Source organism: Meriones unguiculatus, chromosome 1 (genome assembly GCF_030254825.1).
Source record: "Meriones unguiculatus strain TT.TT164.6M chromosome 1, Bangor_MerUng_6.1, whole genome shotgun sequence".
Classification (NCBI taxonomy): domain Eukaryota; kingdom Metazoa; phylum Chordata; class Mammalia; order Rodentia; family Muridae; genus Meriones; species Meriones unguiculatus.
The window spans coordinates 114,020,133-114,040,556 of NC_083349.1; the positions used below are offsets into that span (position 1 = coordinate 114,020,133).

At 40.1% G+C, this 20,424-nt stretch overlaps 1 long non-coding RNA gene and 1 other non-coding gene across 3 annotated transcripts; one reads left to right on the plus strand and one right to left on the minus strand.

The window, feature by feature from the left end:
- Positions 1-434: 434 nt before the first annotated feature.
- Positions 435-19,771, minus strand: LOC110559068 (uncharacterized). Of its 2 annotated transcripts, XR_009585108.1 has the most exons (5): positions 19,355-19,771; positions 18,190-18,388; positions 16,863-16,978; positions 10,250-10,365; positions 435-7,120 (listed from the first exon to the last, which is right to left on the minus strand). It is a non-coding gene; the product is annotated as an uncharacterized LOC110559068 (long non-coding RNA). The 2 variants fall into 2 exon arrangements; XR_009585107.1 differs by lacking the exon at positions 16,863-16,978 and having other exon boundaries at positions 19,355-19,759.
- Positions 15,198-15,305, plus strand: LOC132652071 (U6 spliceosomal RNA). Its single transcript, XR_009589563.1, has one exon. It is a non-coding gene; the product is annotated as a U6 spliceosomal RNA (small nuclear RNA).
- Positions 19,772-20,424: the final 653 nt, after the last annotated feature.

Consider the following 20,424-nt stretch of genomic DNA (forward strand, 5'->3'; position numbering starts at 1 on the left):
TGAAGTGATTAAGGAAATGAGATTTTTCCATTGCCACAAAGAATAAGTTTCAAGTCTATTTTAAATAGTCTGTAGAATGAGAGAATTTGAAGATTCTGTAGGAAATTACCCAGTTTGTCCCTTGCTTTTAAGTGACCAGCAAATATTTTGTGAATAGCTTCCTATGCCTTCAGACTCTGCTAGAGTGGAATGCAATGTACAGCCTCTTTGGGGATCCTGAATGCTGTCAAAGCATTCTTCGATAACAATTCCCAGTATCTTACTAATGCCAGCCACTCAGCAGCTATCCTATATCCTTCTTGGTATTTATGTAGCCATTTATTTTCTTTGGTACCTTGAGAGAAGAGCATGCCTCCTTTTATGAAATATTTTCTCAATGTGTGAGCTGCCTTCTTCTGCAACTCAGAATCAATAAATAAACACAGGAGAGACTCTCAAAGAATACAGATTCTTTAATTTTCCCAAAAAAAAAAAAAAGCTGAAACAACTCCACGCTTACTGTTTCCACACATTCATACTGTTACTTTGAGCAAGTGATATAATACTTTTGAACTTTATTTTTTTTGTAATATAGATATTTTCAAAAATATTATAGTGAAGCATTGGCACAGTACAGAGAAATTTGAACGTTCATTTATGGCTTATGGGAATGCAAAATGGTACAAGAATTGTAGAAAACAATGCAGCAGTTCTTTAAAAGACATTAAATACAGTAGCATCATAGCATCCATCAATTACACTTCTAAGTATGTATCCAAAAGAATTGAGAACAGGGACTCAGAAAGATATTTGCACACTGTTATAAAGCAGTTTCCACCAAGATTAAAACCTGCCATCTTAGAGAGTAGATTAAGACCCAGGATATTTGCAGGGAGGTTAAACATCAGGATGTCCTATGGGGAGCTGAAATAATCCATCCTACAAGAAAGCTCCATAAGTGCCTTATACAACTCAAAACAGCTACAGGAAGTCCCTGAAATTAACTAGATTCAATAGGATCCTCTCTCCACAAGCATATATGACCAGCAAGGACTGCTGAGAGTCACCCTCAAGTGTGCTGAGACCAGAAGAGGATGAGACCAACTGAACTATCTACAAAGAATGTTCTTCAACCTATTGAGTTTCGTAGAGGTTGTGGAATATACCCATGATTTCCAAAATTTGTGAATTGTCACCCATGCTGGGTGGGCTTTTGGTGATGCAGCTGTCTCTGTAACTTTTGATTCTATAAGTAACCCCTCACCCATATTCCTAGAAATAATCCCAATAAAATTCATTAGTTCACCAAGTTGAACTTTAGCAGTATTTGGGCTCTTGGTTTCCTTTCTAGGGAGTAAAGATTTGTTCACATCTCCCCAAGAATAATGTCATAGAACACATACCATAACAGAATCACTCATAATAGCCAATGGGTATAAACAACATAAAAGTTCATTGACAGAAGAACTCATAAACAAATGTGTATTTGTGTGTGTGTGTGTGTGTGTGTGTGTTGCAGCTTTAGCCAAAAAAAATGAAAAAGATACACACTGCATCATGGATTAATCTTTTCTTTTTCTCCATTGAATTCTCATAATTTATTACTAAAGGTAATCTCAAAGAATTGACCCCCAAATCCACTTCCAGTTGCAAATCTGAAGACATTCCTACTATGATATGCTTTTTATTTTTGTTTATTTTTATTAATATTTATTACAATTTGTTTACTTTGTATCCCGGCTGTAGCCCCCTCCCTCATCTGATCCCAGTCCCCCTTCTCCATCTATGCCCCTCCCCTAGTCCACTGATAGGTAAGAACACAATGCTAGGTAAAATAAGCCAGACATGTAAGATCAAAGATCATATAACTCCAACTATATGATGTACCTGGAGTAGTTAGACTCTGACACAGAATGGCCTGGAGATTGCAATGGACTGGTTGTGTTTACTAAATACAATCATTACATTTGGGGTAATGAAAAGGATCTAAAGATGGATGGTGGTGATGCTTATTCAATAAAGTGAAAGTACTTAGTACCACTGGACTCTCCACTTAGAGTGGACTAGCATGGCCAGTTTTCATTATGATTATTTTATAATAATCTATTTATATATTATTCTGGGTTCCATAGGTCATTCTCACGAAGTGCTCACTGCACTTTGATCACACTCCCTCCCACACCCCATTGCCCTCCCTTCTCTAGCCCTCCTCCTATTAGTCCCCTATGTCTCCCAATTGGTTTCACTTTTAATTCACGTCCTCATATAATTATGATTTTATAAAACCATAAAGTCTAAGAAGCACAAATGAGATAAACATATTTCTTTCTCTGACATTGACAGTTTACTGACCATGTTCTCTAGTTGCCTCCTTTTTCCTGCAAATAATATCACTTCATTCTTCTCTATGGCCGAAAAATATTTGACTGTGTATATGGACCACATTGTTTTCTTTATTCCTCTCTGAGTAGATACCAAGGTTAGTTCTATAACTTGGCTACTGTAGAGAGTACAGTAACCCTGGCCCTAACCCTAACCCTAACCCAAACCCTAATCCTAATTGCGTTCAGGTATACTTCCCACAGCTAAGGGAGGCCACTACTGATTCGGGGACCAGCTCCATTCCTGTCCTTGAGGCATTCAGATGGTACTAATGCTGTGATAAACACTGAAGATTAGGCATCTATGATACACTGACTTGGGTCATCCAGGTAAATACTCAGGAATGCTAAAAACCAAAACACAGAGCACTAAGCAGAGCATATGGAGGGTATAGTGTTGTATTCAAAACAAGGTTCAGAGACCTACAGAATTTGTTGTATTTGGTAATTAATATTTACTATTGATATATCTTTTAGTAAAGCTGTGGTTAATCCTAAACAGCTCTTTAACCAAATCACCACACAGAGACTAAGATTTATTTAGTTAACCTAGAACACAATGCTGGGCAATAGTTACTCCATCCTAAACCTCCAAGCCCGCATAGTTTCCTACCATTCAGATTCACCCATTATACTTGCTTTTAGTGATATCTTAGGTCCAGTTCATTTCTCCATGTCATTCCAAGACCTCTCCTCCAGCCTCTGCTCTCTCCCTGCTTCTCTCCTCTCCTCCCTTATACTCCTTCCTCTTCTCCTGTTTCCTTCTTCCTCCCACTCTTAACCAGGATGCCCCACCCTATCCTCTCCATTGCTCAACATTGTGGGCTGGTTGTTTTAGTTGACAAGTTGAAGAACAAATTGTGGCATATTTACACAAACTTGAGACAGGTCATGATTAGAATAAGCATCACAATGCAATGTCCGGATTGAAACCAGATAGTGGGGGAGAGAAATCAGCATCTGAGTGAACAAGGGACAACAATCAAGACAAGCAGACAATAGTATTGAGAGTCTGCTCTAGAAAGTGAGAAAAAGATAAATTAGAGTACTCCTTTAACATGGAAACTGTCTAATAACAACCCTCCAAAGTCATCTTTAGACAATGGATTCCATTTTAAAAGAGCTGAGAATTCTCTGAAGTCTTCTTACACTGAACCTCCATTACAAACTCTCAATTTACTTCTTACAAAAGAACATTTATTCAAAATAGTGAAAATGGAAAACAACTAAACTCCTTGTTAACCAGGCTGTACCCAGAGGAAACATACAATTTGTAACTGTGCCCATGTCAGGTGGCTCACAACTGCCTGTAATTCCACCTCCAGGAGGATCTTCCACAGGCACCTGCACTCACTTATTTCTGTATATTCATATGTGTGCGCACACACATGATTAAAAATAATAAAAATAAAATTCTAAGAAACATTTGATGTGCCAAGTCCAGAACTTGCCATCATTTTAACTATTATCTTAAAGAATAAATAGTAAGATTCCAACCTTACAATGAGACAGGTTTACGGTGACCTTGCAATCGTCTGGAAACAACTGGCACCTCCTAGCACTGTCTCAGTAACTAAATGACGAAGGATGCCTCAAGCATAGCTGGTACTTAGCAAATCCTGCGTTCTCTTTCAGCTCAGGATGGCACTTCGGAAGACTATAAACTAGATGGTTTTAAAAGTAGAAAACTAGTTTCTCAATTATAAAGACTAGAAACCCAAAAGCAAGGTGTGAGCAGGCCAGTGCTCACTCTGTAGTCTCTCCTCTGGGCTTGTAGGCAGCTTCTTAGTCTGTGAACATGTTACCCCTGTGTGTGCACGGACAGAGGGAGCCTCACCTTCAGAACCTTATCTAATCCTCAACTACCTCAAAAAAGCCCATCTACAAGCACCACCTCCATAGGGTCAGAGTTTTAATATACAAATGTGAGTGAAAGATCATGATACCCAGTCCATAACCCTTCTGTATTCAAAGTCACAAACCTTACCTGCCCAGAGTTAAGGCATCTATTCCAAGAGCTCATGTATACGCTGGAATTTCAGTTTTTAGTCAAAGAACACATTCCAGGGTTTTCTCTTCAGGCCCTGAAGCAGGATTAGGATCGTCCTGTCCAGGCCAGAGTCAGGCTTATTGTCCCCATCAGGGGTCTGGGGAGAAGTCATTTTCTCCCTGATACATTTCAGAGATGATAAGGAGCTCAGGAAGTGACTGGGACTGCTGGAGGACAAAGTCGAATGGGCTTTGATAATAGAATAGTACACACAAGCTTAATTAAAAATTTCCTTAGGCTTTCTTGGCCAGCTCACCAGAAGGTAGGAGCACACCAAGGAACCTTCATACATCTGCCTTCACTCAGGTCTGATTGCAGTTGCCTCAGCAATAATGGAAATTTGCTGCAAGGAGACTCCAGAGAATTCTCTATTCTCTTTAAATAAAATCCTTTGTATAAAGATGACTTCAGAGAATTTTTATTACAGAGTTTCCATGTTAAAGACTTACTTTAATTCCCAGGTTCCAAATAGTTTTCCAAATAATTATTTCAAACTTTGCCACTCTTTTCAAACCCTTCCCTTCAATCATTCACTCCCTACATCACAGAGAAATCAAAGTTGTCAAGGATTCCCTCAAGCAGATGTTGGCTTTCCATTAACAGCTTTAAAGTGTATAGCTCACGTGCTCTTTCATTGTTACACCCCTGTTCCCTGATGAAGAAAAACTGTAAGGTTTCTCAAAACTAGTGTGTCAGCTTTGCCCCACTTCCTTTTGACTCCTTTGACAATGTCTTCAATCAGCCATTTTCTTCTTTTTTCTTTTCTTTTTTTTATTATTATCATTTATTACAATTTATTCAATTTGTATCCCCGCTGTGGGCCCTCCCCTCCTTTGTTTCCTCCCAATCCCACCCATCAAAATAACTAAAATATTTAGAAATACATTTAACAAAAGAAGTGAAATATATGGAAAGGAACAAATGAAGAAAAGAGTTCAAGCACTTATGCTGTTGAAATAGGAAGACTTTCTGGTTCAGTGACAAACTTGATGAAGACAACATTAAAATCTCATCTGGTTTCTTTGCTGATATCGACATGCTCTCTTAAAGTTCCAATGGAAATGCAAGGAATCAGAACAGCCTATCTTGGAAAGCTACTTCAAACCTGACTACATTCCACTGTAATCAAGAGAATATGGTCCTGACATAGTCACAGATCAATAGACTAAGTTTGAGAACGTGGGAATAGTCCCTTACATCTATGGATCAGTGTTTTCACAAGAATGCCAATCGAGAGAAATAAATCAGCAAATATTGCTGGCACAACTGCAAATCCAAGTACAAACAAAGAAGTTGAATTGGGAGAGTCTAGTTCAATATAAAAAATATTGAAAGTCAACATTTGTAATCTTATAATGATACAAAACCTGAAAAACAGTGAAATCAATGATTAAAGAAAACTCTGGTAGGTAAGTTGTAAGGTACACAGCCAATTTCAAACCTGAACAAACTTGAATCCAAACAGTCACTGAGTTTGAGTCATCCAGAACAGAAACCACTGGAGTCATCAGTAGGAATGTTTAACAAGAACGTTTGGCACATTGCTGGAGTTGAGTGTGGTCTAGCCTGAGCGTGGGGAACCTCTGGGGCCTCAGGTACATGGGGAACCTTATATATTCATGAGCTTTACCTCCAGAAACATTATACATTTTCATATTAAAACACACAAAACAAAGAGCACAACTGTACATGGCAAGGAAAAGCTTCCATTTCAAAATTCCTTGAGCACACTCTAAAACTAAATTCTACTTTCCTAGGTAGGTTTTGGCTCTCCTCACTATTCTTCAGTCTTCCCAATTAATATACCACAAAATCTCTCTAGACTAATAAATTAGTACAGCAACATACAAAAGTTAATTGTCTATGTACCTACAATGAACAAATTGTATGTTTTAAATTGCCTTTGTTTGCCTTCCATTGTTGTGATAAATGCCATGACCCAAAGCGCCTCAGGGAGGAAAGGCCCTGTTTAGCTTATACTTCCACATCACAGCCCACCATTATGGGAAGTCAGGGAAGCAACTCAGGGCAACCTGAAAACAGAAGCAAAAGGAAGCAGAGACCAGGGGGGAGTACTGGCTTAGTTGGCTACCTTTATTAGACAGTCTAGGACCACTTGCTCAGAGATTTCACTGACCACAATTAGGTGGGCCCTTACACATCAATCATAACTCAATAAAATGCCCTGGAGACAGGCCCTCAGCTCAGTGTTATAGAGGAGATTCTTTTGTTGATATTTTTTCTTCTCAGATATGTCTAATTCCTTGTCATATCCATCAACTCTATGACTTCTCACTTTTAGTCCACTTTGACCCACAAACATCTTTAAGCCATCTGCTTTAAATTTCTCCCCCCCAAAAAAAAAGCTTGTGTTAATATTATAATAAAAACCACAGTCAGTAAAAGTTTCAGTCATTTTAAAACTCTAACAATTTACAAGTCCAATTTCTCTTTAAAATTCTAATTCCGAGCTGGAGAGATGGCTGATGATAGGAGCATGGGCTGTTCTTCCAGACCTGGGTTTGATTCCTGGAACCCACATAGTGACTTACAACTCTCTGTAACTCCAGTCTCATGGGATCCACCACGTTCTTTCGGCTTCCATAGGTACCAGGCATGCATGTGGTGCACAGATATACATGCAGGCATGATACTCATAAACATAAAATAAAATATTGTTGGAACTCCAAAGTCTCTTAACTGTGGGCTCCTTTAAAATAAAATTAAAAGAAAAACAAGTTACATAATTTCTTGTTGCAAGAGTAAATAACCGAGGCATAATTACAATAAGAACACACCAAACCCAAACTCCAACAGTGTAATAGCTCAGTTTCCAATATTTGGAACTCACTATTTTCTGGGTTCCAAAGAGCTTAGGTAGCCCCCCCCCCCTCCAGCTCTGTCGTCTACGGTATGCACTGCTTGTCTCAGGGAGCTCCACTCCATAGCTACAGTTGTCCTTGGTAATCAGACCATAGTCCTGGCATCCCTGATATGCTGGGGTCTTAGCTGCACCTGAGGCTGGACCTTCACCCATGCCCTCTTGGCCTCACTGTAGGAACTCCAACCCAACCATGTCATGCCTTACACCATGTGTTTTTGTATGCTAACTCTTAGGAAATACTTCTCAGGAGATTTTTTTACTCAGTGAATTTGACCTCTTATTAATCAGAGATGATTGTTCAATCCCGCTGACCAACATCTCTTGCCTAGTAAATGTTTTCCTTCCATAGATCCTTAAGCCAAAATATCATATGAATAGCCCTGATAGTCTTCACTTCCCTCTGAAACATCACAAGCCAGACCTCCATCATCTGCATGTGTCTCAGCATTATCTTCTGAGCTCCCACAGAACAGTCCATTAAACTCTGAGCATTTAATATTATTTCCATCTCAAAATTTCAAACATTTTCACAATCCTCCAACATAACATCGCGATGTCTATCAAAGTGATACCCACTCCTGTATCAATTTATGTCCTAGCTTCTTCCTTTGCTGTCATAAACACAACAATCCAACACAACACAGAGGAGGGAACATTTTATTTGGCTTGTAATTCTGAATTATTGTCCATCACTGAGCCAAGACAGGAATCAGGAGGCAATATTTGATGCAAAGATGATAAAGGAATGCTGCTTACTGGCTTGTTTGCTTGCTTGCCTCAGCTTGCTCATATATCTTTTTATTTTTTAGCTGAAATTAATGTGCACTTTTTAAATTTATTTATTTTTTATTAATTACAGTTTATTCACTTTGTATCCCAGCTGTAGCCCCCTCCCTCATCCCCTCTCAATCCCACACTCTCTTCCTCTTCTCTTCCCATGCCCCTCCCCCAGTCCACTGATAAGGGAGGTCATCCTCCCCTTCCTCCTGACCCTAGCCTATCAGGTCTCATCAGGGCTAGCTGCATTGTCTTCCTCTGTGGCCTAGCAAGGCTCCTCCTCCCTCTCCCTCAGGGTGGGGAGAAGGTCAAAGAGCCAGCCATTGAGTTCATGTCAGAAATAGTCCCTGTTCCCTTTACTAGTGTACCCACTTGGATACTGGGCTACCATGGGCTACATCTGAGCTGGGGTTCTAGGTTATATCCATACATGGTCCTTGGTTGGAGATACAGTCTTATAAAAGACCACTGTGCCCAGATACATTAGGTCCTTGTGGAACTCCTGTCCTCTCCAGGTCATACTAACTCCCCCTTCTTTCATATGATTCCTTTATTTGTAATAGCCAGAACCTGGAAACAACCCAAATGTCCATCAACAGAGGAATGGATACAGAAATTGTGGTACATTTACACAATGGACTACTACTCAGCAATTAAAAACAAGGAAATCATGAAATTTGAAGGCAAATGGTGGGATCTAGAAAAGATCATCCTGAGTGAGGTATCCCAAAAGCAAAAAGACACAAATGGTATATACTCACTTATAAGTGGGTACTAGAAATGTAAGATAGGATAAACATACTAAAATCTGTACACCTAAAGAACATAAACAAGAAAGAGGACCCGGGGTGAGATGATCAATCCTCACTCAGAAAGACAAATGGATGGACATTGGAAGTAGGAGAAAACAAGTAACAGGACAGAAGCCTACCACAGAGGGCCTCTGAAAGACTCTACCTAGCAGGGTATCAAAGCAGATGCTGAGACTCTTAACCAAATCTTTGGCAGAGTGCAGGGAATCATGTATCTTTCTTATGCCGTCCAGGCCCACCCTCCCAGGGATAGCACTGCCCACAGAGGGCTGGGCTTTTCCATATCAATAATCAAGATGCAGTCACATGCACAGGCTAATTTGATAAAAGTATTTCCTTGTTTGAGATTCCTCTTTTCCAGTTATGCATAAGTTTGTGTCAAGTTGACAGAGCCTGACTGTGACAGCCATGCTACTTAAAACTGTACCTCAATATGAAATGTATCTAATAAAATGATCACAAGGTCTGTATGATGAAAACCACAAAATTGTCATAAAAATAAAAATATAAGTGAAGAGACATGACTGTGGATTAGAAGAAAACATCACTAAGAAATTACTTCTCCACAGCTGCATGAAAAGAATGTAGCACATCAACAAATAATTCTAAGTGGAAAGAGGAAGAGCTAGAATATTCCACGGAGCACCAAGGAAGAAAGGAGTGTCAAAGCATCAAAATTACTTTATTCCAAAGCCTTTTATAATGTCACAATAACTAAGACTGCATGGTATTGAAAAATAGACATATCCATCTTTAATATGGTCAACAAAGGCAAGGGATAAACCCACACAAATAGTCAAGTGATGGTCTGTGGAAACAGCAAAGGCACTTCAGGAGAGAAAGGGTGGGGTTTTTGGCAAATGGTACTGGAACAATTGGATATTTATACATAAAAATGTAAAAAACAGATAAAACAATTCAAAATGAACCACATACATGCATATGAAATACAAAACTTTCAAAGAGAAGGTAAGTTGTTCCTTATTAAAATTCAAGGGATTTTTTTTCCATTAAAATACATTATTAAGATAATGACAAAAAAAAAACAACCCATGGGTTAAGAGAAAATAATGCAAAATATCTTGTAAGTGGAACAAAGTCAAATAAAAAGAAAGGTATCCAAATTTACAAAGAACCCTTAAGATTTAACACTAAGAGAACAACACAATTTTTTTTTCAATGCAATTTATTCAGGAACCTTGAACAATCATCTGACCCTGGGGAAAGCCAGCCCACTTTAAATAGCCTCTGGGTAGCCAACCTCAGCATGCCACGTGGGCAATGCAGATAGGTCCACATACATGGAAGCAAGCCAAATCCTCAGCCTTAGCCAAATGTGGAGTTGTTTGTGACAGAGAGCACTCACCATCAGGAAGGTGGAAGGCAGAAACCAGCTCCATCTTTGAGGCGCGGCATTACGCAGCTCTCTACAGTTCCCCCTTTTTGTTTTGGACGCATCAGGCAAGAGTGGAGGTCTGATCTCTGTTATTAGAAATAAATTGGGACTTTGTACTGATGTTCATTTAGGTGTCATCCACCCAAAGAGCATCAGACCCGTCTGATACCTTTTTCTCAGAGGTGGGACCTGGGGCATCAACCCGCATGCAATCAGACATGCTCTTCTCTGGGTCCAAAGCGGCTGACCCTGAGTGCAGTGCTTAGCCTCACATCCTGAGCGTAACATTTTGGCTTTTTATTGTAGCCAACCATGCTTGGGGAGACTGTCCTGCTTCAATGACTGTAAAGGCCTGAATGGTCATGGCTGCATTACACTGTTGTGAGACTCTAATCTTGCATATATACCACAGGCAAACCAAGGTGACCAACACCAGAAGGCCTGCTAATGCTCCCATGCCTGCCCATTCCTTCAGATGATTCATGGCTGCAGCAATCCATGATGATAATCCTGTGGCTAGTCCTGCGTCCACTCTGATAGAATTTACCATGACAATGGCCACCCTCAGCTGCTCCATTGTAGTATCGAATTCTCCAGTCCAATTACCTAAAATATAGCTAGACAATTGTTTAGACAGATTTGCAGCACAGGGAAAATTCTCATGTTGTATGCTAGTGACTCAAAGTCCAGCATACTTTCATTGACAGCCAAGTTGAGCGATTTGCCATAGGGTATCAATTTGCTCCTGCACGAGGTCAATCCTCTGATTGAACACCATCAAACCTCCTTTTAGTTGAACATTAATTCCTTTTTGTACATCTAAGGCATGAGCTACATTGGCTAAAAGGTTATTCAGGGTCTGAGCAGTCTGCCCAGTATGACTCATGGCTAATGCCGTGGTGGTAGCTCCAACTGCCGCCAATGAGATGGCAGTAACAATGGCAGCTGTAATTCCAAGATCCCTTTTCTCTCTGAAGAGAGTCATAGCGTGAGGGCATCAACGGGCACAGGCACCCAGCGAGGCATACGAGTAACCAGCTAGTAAATTTACTAGCATTCCAGCATTGGGCAAAAAAGCAAGTATCATTACCACAATTACTTGGCTCTATCTGGCTAATAATGAATAAAAATGGGGGATATAAACAAACAGGTGTGGGCTTATAGGAAATATTATGAGAAGCCTTAACCCCCTCGTTGGAACATCCTGAATCAGTTCTAGAACTAGCAGTGGTGGGAGAACAACACAATTTTAAAATGAGCTTAAAGATCCAAACAGACACTCCACCAAAGTAGACAAAATTAAGGCAAAATTAGCACGTGAAAAGACACTTATCATCATGCATAATTAAAGCATTGCAAATAAAAACAACTTTAATGTTCTGTTGCTCCTATTAGCATGCCCAGCAGACTGGCAAGGCCAGTTACTAATGATGGTGCAAAGAAGCAAACCTTGTTCACTGCGGGGAGAAATCCACGTTGAATGGTCATGCTACTTCAGAGCTTCAGGGAGCTTGTACACTAGCAACCACACTCTTAGATAATCAATTGTCTTGAAAATGTATTTCCAGTCAGAAGCCCACATGTAAATATTTATAGCAGGGATAATTATAATTGCCAGTAACGAAAAAACAACTAAGATATCTGGCAAACTGTGATAGATCTAAGGTAAATTGTGATAGAACTGTATAATGGGACATTACTCAGCAATGAAAAACACCATAGATGGACCCCAAATACATATCAGTAAATGAAAGAAACAAATAAGTAGGAGTGGGCATTGTCTCTGACTCTTTGCCTGTTTGTGGGACCCTTTTCCTTCTACCGGATTGGCTCATCTAGCCTTTGTGTGATGGTGTGTGCCTGGTCTTATTATAGCTTGTTATGCCATGTCTAGTTGATGTCCCTGGGAGGCAGGCTCCCTTCCAAGGAGAGGTGGAGGAAAACGGATCATGGGTAGAGGGGAGCTGGGGAGTAGAGACTGGGGAGAGGGGAGGAAGGCAAACAGTTAGACAGTAATATATGAGAGAAGAATAAAAATAAATAAAAACATGTCATGCGTGTGGGTTTATATAATTTTGATTATATGACATTCTAGAATGGAGATAGCTCTATAGAGTCATTTAAACTATTAGTAGCTGTTAGGGATTTGGAGAGAAGGTGATAATTGAATAGGTAAAGTAAGTAGAGGGAATATTTTTAAGAGAATCAAACTGTTGTATAAGATGCTACGTGTTTGTCAAAACCTAGTAAGAAAAACCTGTAGCAATGAAAATATTTAAAAAATTATCTGGGACATAAAAGAAACCTTCAGATTGAACGAATAAAAACTTAAAAATATGTGGAACAATATTAATGAGGAGAGTCAGGGAAATGGTGTTCATCTTAGTAATCTTGGAAATGAGTGGAATCTGTAAATTAAAAGCAAAAAAAAAAAAACTATTCATGAGTACTACACTGGAGTTGATACAGTTTTCAGAATGAATGCAGTTCTGATAATGCTGCATCCTGAGATGGAGCAGTTACATTAGTGGAGGGAGGACAGAAGGAGCCAGGCTTCCCATTGCTGGAGAGGGAACTTGCTAAAAGAAAGATGAAAAGAGCAGAATGATTTATGTTGTATGAGGTGTAAGATATAATACAGTTCATACTTAGCTTAGCCTAGATATAGATGTTGCATATGTATATACATATATGCATATATCCATACATGTGTATATATGTGAGTGTATGCACACACACACATACATGGCTTCCTATACACACATATTGATCCGTATCAGATCAGAAGAATCTGGAGCAATGATACTCATGTATTGATGTGAGTGTGTCTTGCATCCAGATCTTGATTTCTAATACCATCCTCCAATACCAGGAACCCTGGGGTTCCTGGACAAATGGTTGATTCTGGGAATGGGATGGGAGGTAAATACACACAATGATGGAGGTGCTGTCAATGAGCACACGGGATATAAATGGAAAAAACTCCCTAATGGCCAAATGTAGAAAAAATTGAGAAAGAAAAGTAGCATGAGATTTCCCCTAATTCCATTGCTGTTGTTATGACATAATGCCCTAACAAAATCAATTTACGGGACTAAGTATTTATTTTTCACAATTCCAGGTTATAGTCATCACTGCAAGGAATTCCCAGCAGCAAGAGTCTAACAGATGCTCAGGTCACATCCATAGTCAGGAGAAGAGAGAGAATTAATGCATTTGCTTGCGATACAGACATACATACATACATACATACATACATAGATATATATTTGTGTGTATGTACACATATACATATGTATCCCCACTCTCATAAATTAGGACCTCATGCTAGGGAATGGTGTCTTCCGCAGTGAGCAGGGTCTTCCTATATCAGTTAACTTAACTAAGATAACTTTCCATTGACATACACAAAGGTAACCTGATGTAGTTAATTCCTCATTTTCACTTTCTCCCCAAGTGATTCTAGGTTATGTCAAGTTGACAATTAGAACTGAGCATCAGAGGATTAAAGTGCATAGAATTAGGTAAGCATCTATGAATAGAATGATGTAAATAAATGACAGGTTGAACAAGTAAGTAAGTTAATAAAAGAGAAGTGACAAATATCCCATACAGAAATTTCCATGAATTTACAGACACTCCATCCTCAAGGAGACATACTACCACACCCCACTCTACACTTTGCGGGGGGATGAATAAAGACTTCCTTCTAAAACATGCATGGAAAGTGGGGAAACAATGGATAACTTTACAGTAGAGGGATCCAGAAAATATGACCTCAGCTAGGTGCTCAAGGCCAGCATCAACAGTCAGATGGTGTGCAGTCATTGTGTGTAGCGTGTAGTAATGTGATGAAAATGTCACTTCTCATCTGGTCATCCTTTAAAAAAAAATCACACCTCAAGTCTGAAGACCTGCAGTCATAACTGAATCACTAGAAAAATAACAGTTAAATTCCATCAGAGGAATACATTTTGATTCAATGTACCTTAACATTATTCCTCAAATGTCATCAAAACCAAACAAAAAAAATTTTTTGAAACTGTCACAGCCAGAGGAATCCTAGAAACATGGGGTGACTGGATATAAATGTGTCCTTGACAGGATCCTAAAGCAGAAAAAAGAAAGTGTGTCATATGCACTGCAGGGAAATTGAAACGAATGATGGACCTTATTAATATACACCATTCATTCATTGTAGCAAACATTTTACGAGTAATGGGAGAAACTGGGTACAGAGGAGCACTGGACTCCGGACTACCTTCTTGATGCTTTCTGTAAATCTGGAACTGTTCTAAAAAATAAATTTTAAGCAGCCAAGCAGGCCCCTTCCTCATAGCATGCAACAATGCAATCATAAACTGCTCATATAAGGCCGAAGCAACACAGGATTATAACTTTAGACCCAAGGTTCTTTGTTTTTATTGATTTTTTTTAAGTTCACGCACAAAGTAATGTGGTTGTCATGACATTTCCATGTCTGTGTTTCCTTATAGTTATTGCTAATTCTCCCCTCTCCCCTAGGGCTCTCCCATACACACTGCTCCCTTCTGGTCGGTTCCCTTCTGTACCTTAGACAGTCCCTTTTCAGTTTTTTTCATATTGTGACTTTTGTTTCCTAGTTATTTCTTAGAAATCATGACAACAAACCCACAAAAACTTTGACCCAAATTTTACCCTGCCTACAGGATGTACAGGAATAAAGATAGGGAGCAGAGACTGAGGGAATGCCCAACCAATGCCTGGTCCAACTTAAGACCCACCCCCTGGGAGAGAGCCAACCCCTGACACGATTAAGGACACTTTGCTAAGCTTGTCCTCTGAGAGGCTCCAGCCAGCAGCAGATCGAAACAGGTACTGAGACTCACAGCCAAACATTAGGTGGAGCACAGGTAGTCTTGTGAAAGAGTGAGGGCAAGGGCTCGCTTCCGGGAGCACATATACTAAAATTAGAACGATACAGAGAAGATTAGCATGGCCCCTGCGCAAGGATGGCATGCAAACTCGTGAAGTATTCCATATTTTTAGATTGAGAAAGATCTTCACCAACTCTGTATCTGACAGAGGGATAATATCCAGAATATGTAAAAGAACTCTAGAAGTTAAAAAGCAACAAATCGAGTAATCCAATTTAAAATGGGGTACAGAGCTAAACAGAGAATTCTCAATAGAGGAATATCGAATGACACAGAAACACTTAAAGAAATGCTCAGTATCCTTAGTCATCAGGGAAATGCAAATCAAAACGACCCTGAGATTTCACCTTACACCCATCAGAATGGCTAAAATCAAAACCTCAAGTGACAATACATGCTGGAGAGGATGTGGAGAAAGGGAAACCCTCCTCCACTGCTGGTGGGAATGTAAACTCATACAACCACGTTGGAAATCAATCTGGTGCTTTCTCAGACGATTAAGAATAGTGCTTCCTCAAGATCTAGCTATACCACTCCTAGGCATATATCCAAAAGACCCTCAAGTACACAACAAGGACATTTGCTCAACCATGTTTGTAGCAGCTTTATTCGTAATAGCCAGAACCTGGAAACAACTCAGATATCCCTCAACAGAGGAATGGGTACAGAAATTATGGTACATTTACACAATGGAATACTACTCAGCAATTAAAAACAAGGAAATCATGAAATCTGCAGGCAAATGGTGAGATCTAGAAAAGATCATCCTGAGTGAGGTATCCCAGAAGTAGAAAGACACACATGGTATATACTCACTTATATAAGTGAGTATAAATATAAGTATACTTATAAGTATGAGTATACTTATATAAGTATATAAGTATACTAAGTGGATATTAGACATATAATATAGGATAAACATACTAAAATCTGTACACCTAAAAAGCTAAAAAGAAAGAGGACCCAGAGTAAGATGATCAATCCTCATGCAGAAAGGCAAACGGGATGGACATTGGAAGAAGGAGAAAACAGGGAACAGAACAGGAGCCTACCACAGAGGGACTCAAAAAGATTCTATCCAGCAGTGTAACAAAGCAGATGCTGAGATTCATAGCCAAACTTTGGGCAGAGTTCAGGGAACCAAAAATCTGGGCTCAGGGTTCTTTTCTGAGACTGATACTCCAACCAAGGACCATGCATGGAGATAACCTAGAACCCCTGCACAGATGTAGCCCATGGCAGTTCAGTATCCAAGTGGGTTCCCGAATAATGGGAACAGGAACTGTCTCTGACACGAACTCAGTGTCTGGCTCTTTGATCACCTCCCCCTGAGGAGGGGAGCAGCCTTACCAGTCCACAGAAGAAGACAATGAAGCCAATTCTGATGAGACCTGATGGGCTAGGATCAGAGGGAAGGGGAGGAGGATCTTCCTTATCAGTGGACTTGGAGAGGGTCATGGGAGGAGATGAGGGAGGGAGGGCGGGATTGGGAGGGAATGAGGGAAGGGGATACAGCTGGGATACAAAGTGAATAGGCTGTAATTACTATTAAAAAGCAAAATTAAAATTAAGAAAAGAACTGAGAATTTAAAAAAAAGAGTGGGGGTGAGGATAGAAGGACCCAGAGGGGCAGGGGTTCCACAAAAAGACCAACAAGTTCAACTAACCTGGGCCCAGGTGGGCTTGCGGAGTCTGAAGCACCAAGTAAGGACCATGCATGGACTGGACCTAGGTCCCCTGCACATATGTAACCAACGGGCAGCTTATTCTTCATGTGGATTCCCTAATAAGGGGAGCAGGGGTTATCTCTGACAGGAAGTCTATTGCCTGCTTTTTAATCCCTTCCCCCTGGTGCAGCCCCCCTGGGGCTGCCTTACCAGACCACCTTGGAATAGAATGCACTCAGTCCTGATGCAACTTCATGTGCTGACGTGGGATGGTGGGGGGAGGCTCCCCTTTTCTCAAGGGTAGGGAAAGAGAGTTAGGAGAGAAGAGGGAGGGAAGGTGAGACCAGGGGGAGAGGAGGGAGGAGGCTATCATCGGGATGTAAAGTGAATGAAATAAATGTACTGTTTTAAAAAAAGAAATGATGACAGTATCACAAATGAGAAGAGAAAAGCAGGCATGGCTTGGACCTCATAGACACTTGACAATGCCTTTGCTTCAAATGACACCATCAATGAAATAAGAGGATAAATATCAAAGAGTAGAAAGAAATACCTATTTTCAAATAATAGGTAAAGGACTATGTCCACAATCATATGCTCTAAATAATAATTTAAAAATAAATATCTCGAGTTCAACAGTAGTGGCGCATGCCTTTGACCCCAGTACTAAGAAGGTAGAGGCAGGTGGACCTCTGTGAATTCAAGGCCAGCCTGGTCTACAAAGTAAGTTCCAGGACAGCCAAGGCTATACAAAGAAACTCTGTCAAAAAAAAAAAAAAAAAGAAAAGAAAAAAGAAAGAAAAAAACAGATAAATAAATACCTCAAATAGTGAAAAGACAACCACATTTAAAATGAAAAGTGATCTGAACAGAGCCTGAAAATCAGGTATCAATGGCTTTTAAACACTAAAAACATGCTCAGTGTCATTCAAACACTAGAAAATCTTAAACTGAGACCAAAATAACAAACTATCCACACCCATTAGATACCTCTAACCCAAAAAGACACATAATGTAAGTGTGGAAAAGCCCAGTCAGTGCCCTCTTTCATCGCTGGTGGGAATGAAAACCGGGTAACAGAGAGCAGTTAGGTAACCAGTCCCCTGGGCATGGCTAGTTCCACTTTTCTAGCTACCGGAGCACAGCAAAGGCCTCTGGGTGTCTACAGCAGTAAAATTTGGGTGCTTAGGGCCCTTCCTGACACATGAGGTATGGATGGCAGGTGGCCTCAATCTTCCCACCTTGCCCCTTCAAATCAGGCCAGTATAATTCTGCCCTGTGAGAACTAGCTTGCTCCGTCTCTGCCAGAGGTGAAATAAGAACTCACGTGAGATGGTAATTCTTGAACCAAACCCTCCTCATTCCAAGCTGCCACATGCCGATTTAGACCAAAGGACCTGCATTTCTTGCTTTGGGTGGACTCATTTACGTTTAATTAAATTTTCTTCTGCATTTTAGAGGAACGTTATGGACAGCTTCATTTTATTTCATGCATATGTGTTCATGTATTATGCAAGTGTTTATACCTGAAAGGCAATTATTTGTGGAGGAGAAAGCCAAGGGTCAGTTTTACTTCTTTTACTTAATCGTGTTTCCAGGACCATTTCTAATGGCACTTTTACTCCCTGAACACTTTACTGATCCTTCCAGAAGAATTTTTTTTCTCTAATGTTTTCCACACATCTTTTCCATTACTGGGCTTCATTCATTTAGCCATTCATAAATTTACTAGCCTTATCCTAGCCTTTTTCTAGAGATTAATGAGCTATGTAGCAGATGCTTAAACTCTGTAGCACTTTTCACTGTATGTGGATAATTGTGCTGTTGAATAATTTCAATCTCTGCTTATGCTTCCTCTAATTACAACTGATATCTTTTAGAAACTTCACTTTCTGAATGTGGCCTCAATCTGTGCTGAGTGACTGGATGGATGGACAGATGGGTGGATGGATGGATGGGTGGGTGGGTGGATGGATGGATGGATGGATGGTTGGATGGATGTGTGTGTGTATGAATCTGTGTGAGTCTGTCTTTGTCGTGACAAGGGAGCCTTTGTAAGGGGAAGTCAGTTCTAGTTGCATTCCTTTTCTAGTCACATCTTCTTGGACTTAGATGTGCTCTTTCTGGGAGAAGTGTGGCACAGCCAATAGTGATCTAAACCCAGGAACCTTGGCTTTTGACTTTGAATCTACCACTGTATATCCTCAAAGGCTTGGAGAATTTCCCTCTCTGTGTCCCAGTTACCCATCTGTATTATCAAACTTCTTTTCAGATCAAACATTAAAAGAACCCTAAGATCATTAACCATTACACCAAAGAAACAAGCCACCAAAATAAACTTTCCATGTAGAAAATGTAATAGCTCTTAATTCTGTACACCTATTCTATGTAGGCGCCATTTTGCAGACTCACCTGGATGACCTTATTTATTTCTACTAGAATATTTTATTCTATTTCCACATAAGGAACATAAGATGATATAAATTACGTACCTGGCGGCAGAGCCAACTCAGAGCCACAAAGTATGGCTCCAGAAGCCGAGTCCATAATTCTGCTGCTTGTCCAAGACAACTGAGTAGACACAGCCCCAAACCCCGGACTTCAAGTCTACCATCACATGCTTCACTGAAAGATTAAGCTGCTTTTCCAGCAGGAAATGTTAATTCAGAAGATTCTTGGTACAGAACACATTCTTCCAGAGAGCAGGGAGATGTTTGCTGATAACTCAATTTGAGCCAAGAGCTTTGTTTTATTTGACTTTGCAAAGTGGGATTGGGAAACCGGAGTGCTGAGAGACTGCTGACCTGACTTTTGAAAAGAATGCTGCTATTTTCCCAAAACCTTATCGAGCACAGGGGAGAAAGGTGAACACTCTGATTGCAACACTCCTGTTTTCTTCCTGCCCACAAGTTTTCCATCTGACTCGGCATCACAGAAGGCTTCCTCTATCTCCACAGTCTTCCCCCACAACTGGGTTTAGAAATTCACAGCACAGCTGAACCCTAGCCCTTACCTCAGCTCGGAAGTATCAGTTACAAGAAGCCTGCTGAGATAATTACACAAGCCTGGGGACACTGGGTCTGGAAGAACAAATCAACAAGGGGACTGCTATCACAGGAACCTGTCTGTACTTTGAGTTCAGCAAATCTGACAGAGTAACAGCTAAGATAAAGCTGAGTCCAGAGCTAACAAGGATTGGTACCAACCTGCAAAACTGTTGCTGCTCTTCCTGCAGCTGTGCTTACACTTACACATTCTCCACACTTGTTTTTATGGTCTCCTCATCTTCTCCTTCCTCTCTGCAATTCTTTCCACCAGCCTTTTCTTTCCCAAGTACCCACAAAACTGTTTCTTTCTTTTCTATCTCTACATTGATCATCTAGAAAAACAGATTCATAAATGCACTAAAAATCTGGAGAGCAAAGCATAAGGTGCTGTGTGTGTGGAAATGTCACAATGAAACCCATTACTTTGTATTCTAACTTTAAAATATTTGTAAATACTAAATGCCAAGATGTGCATAGAATCCATTTGTGCTTTGATTTCTACCTATATATCCCTT